A 2,540-nucleotide genomic window follows, 5' to 3' on the forward strand; every position below is an offset into this window, starting at 1 on the left:
TACCCCTCTCGTGGCTCAAAGACCCTAAAGTTGACCAAACCCTAAAACTCAACAAAAGCCAACTCTTATGGTGCGCGTACCAAACCTGTACGTTGGGCGTACCCGACGACCTCACAGAAACGGGGAACGCGACCCCCTACGCCGCGCGTACTAAGATTACGCCCCGCGTAACTCCTAGTTTCAGACGCCTTAGCTCTTGGGGTCTTAAACAGTTAAGACACACGTCCAACTTCTAGATCTGACCATTTCTAAGCCTCTTAATCCATAAAGTTGGTGACTTTAAGCCTTTGCATGGCTGGACAAGTCACTAACACCCATAACATTCCATTTCCAACCCTAGAAAAGCTCATAACTCAAGCATGACCCCATAACAATGACCAAGTTGGGATTTTTATGGATCTATAACACAAATATCACTGAAATGGGACAGATCTAGGTCCATGGAGTCCCTTACACTCATAAAGTCTCCACCTTTGGGACTTTTAACCCTAGAAATGGTCCATGCAACACCAAACCAAAATAAAGAGGAAAGTTTTGAACTTTATACCTCTAGATGAAGCTCCTTCCTCTGAAGATCTCAGATCCAAACTTGCACTTCAAGCTCTAGCCTCCACAAGTTCCTCTCCTTCTTCTTTACTAACACACCAAGGCACTTTTATCTCAAAACACTCACACACCAGCTTAAGGACGAAGGAAGGCTCTCTTTAGGGTTTCAGTCTCTGATATGGTGGCTGAGGAATAAGCCTTAGCATCCCTTATATAGTGCAAAAGCCAAATTTTAGGCTTTGCATCTGGGCCCTTTATGCCCAGCGCAATCTTGGGTACGCCCAGCGTACCTAGGCGAGTCCGCGTCCAAATTAAGTGCATAAGTATGCGCATCGTACTCCCCAGTACGCCCCACGTACTCATTTGCCATAAAACTCACTCTAGGGCCAAACTTGACAACTTGACAAAAGAGAAGGGTTAAATAGCTTTACCTGAATTTCGGGATGTTACACCAATGAAGGAAGACACCGAGTATGAAACAGAAAAAGAAGGAAGTGAAACAGAATCTGAAACAGAAAGCGAGCTAACCAAAGAATCTAGGTAACACAATGGTGAACATTGCCAACATCTCGATGGAGGCGTACAAAAAGAGAATTTGATATGATACCGGTCTGGGGCTTACGCAACCCACCATACCCGCCACTGTAACATTTGAACTCAATGGGCACATCCTTACAACATTAAAGGAGATTCCTTTCACCGGAAAGGATCATGAAGACGCTTGTAAGCATCTAGATGAAGTCAACGACATCGTTGGGTACTTAAACATTATGAATGTACCAAGAGAAATGGTGTTGTTAAGGATGCTCTCTGTCACTTTCAAGGGAGTTGCGAAGGATTACTACCACCGGACGTGATTACTAGGTGGGCGAAAATGCGTGAATTATTTTTGGAATAGTTTTGCCCACCATCCAAGGTGGCTAAGCTCAAAAAGGTCATCTCCAATTTTGAACAACAAATGGGTTGTACGAAGCATGGGAGTGCTACAAAGGCCTGATAAGGAATGGCCCACAAAATGACCTCAATGTGCAACAAGAAGTGTCGATCTTTTATGATGGGGTGAACGTCACCACTAGACAACTCATTGACTCTCAAGGCCCCTTAACAAAAAAAATCCGGCAGAAGTTAAGGAAATCATTGAAGAATTCTCTAAGCACTCTAGAGAATACCATAATCCAAGGAATGATGTAATGAGGGGTTCAGCTAATGCAGCTTCGGAAGACATGTCGACGGTTATGGCAATGTTGCACAACATGGATAGGAGGATGACTAAGATGGATCAAACAATCCATGCTATTCAGGTTAAGTGTGAAAATTGTAACAGGTTGCATTTGTCTAGAGATTTTGACCTTGATGAGAATGGAAACTGGAAGGTTCAAGCTTGCTACTCAAGTGGTGATCGTTTTGATGAAGATTGCAGAAAACATAAGAAAAAATGGTTACCCTATGATGAGTATAAAAATGCCAAGGAGGAAAAATATGATCAAAAAGGAAGAGGCTTTTACCAAAAAGAGGAACGACAGGCTATAAAAAGAAATCTAACTTCGAATCACTGCTCACACGATTTGCAGCCGTTTCCGTAAAGAGGCATGAGGGAACTGAAGCAGCAATTAAGGAACAACAAATAATGATGAAAGAGCAACAAGCTATGATGAAGGAACAACAAGAGATGATGAAAAACCAGCAAGCATTATTTAGAAATCACAAGCTTCGATCATCAATATAGAAAAACAACTTGGGCAACTAGCTATGCAATTCAATGAAAGATCACCGGGAGGACTTTCGGGAAATATTGAACAAAACCCGAGAGGAGCTCACATCCAAGCAATCACCACTACGAGTGGAAAAATTATTACTCATTTGACTCCCATAGACAGAAACAAGCCGGATGGGGAGCAGGAAGTTCAAGAGGAAAACCAAGGAAACAAATCTGGACAATCACCACGACGTGGTATAGATGCCACGACGTGGAAAGAAGCTGAAAAGAAAAATTC

At 42.8% G+C, this 2,540-nt stretch overlaps 1 pseudogene; it reads right to left on the reverse strand.

The window, feature by feature from the left end:
- Positions 1 to 1,468: 1,468 nt before the first annotated feature.
- On the reverse strand, positions 1,469 to 1,568 carry LOC145056086 (small nucleolar RNA R71; annotated as a pseudogene).
- Positions 1,569 to 2,540: the final 972 nt, after the last annotated feature.

Source organism: Lactuca serriola, chromosome 5 (assembly GCF_051521515.1).
Source record: "Lactuca serriola cultivar US96UC23 chromosome 5, Lser_US96UC23_V15, whole genome shotgun sequence".
Classification (NCBI taxonomy): Eukaryota; Viridiplantae; Streptophyta; class Magnoliopsida; order Asterales; family Asteraceae; genus Lactuca; species Lactuca serriola.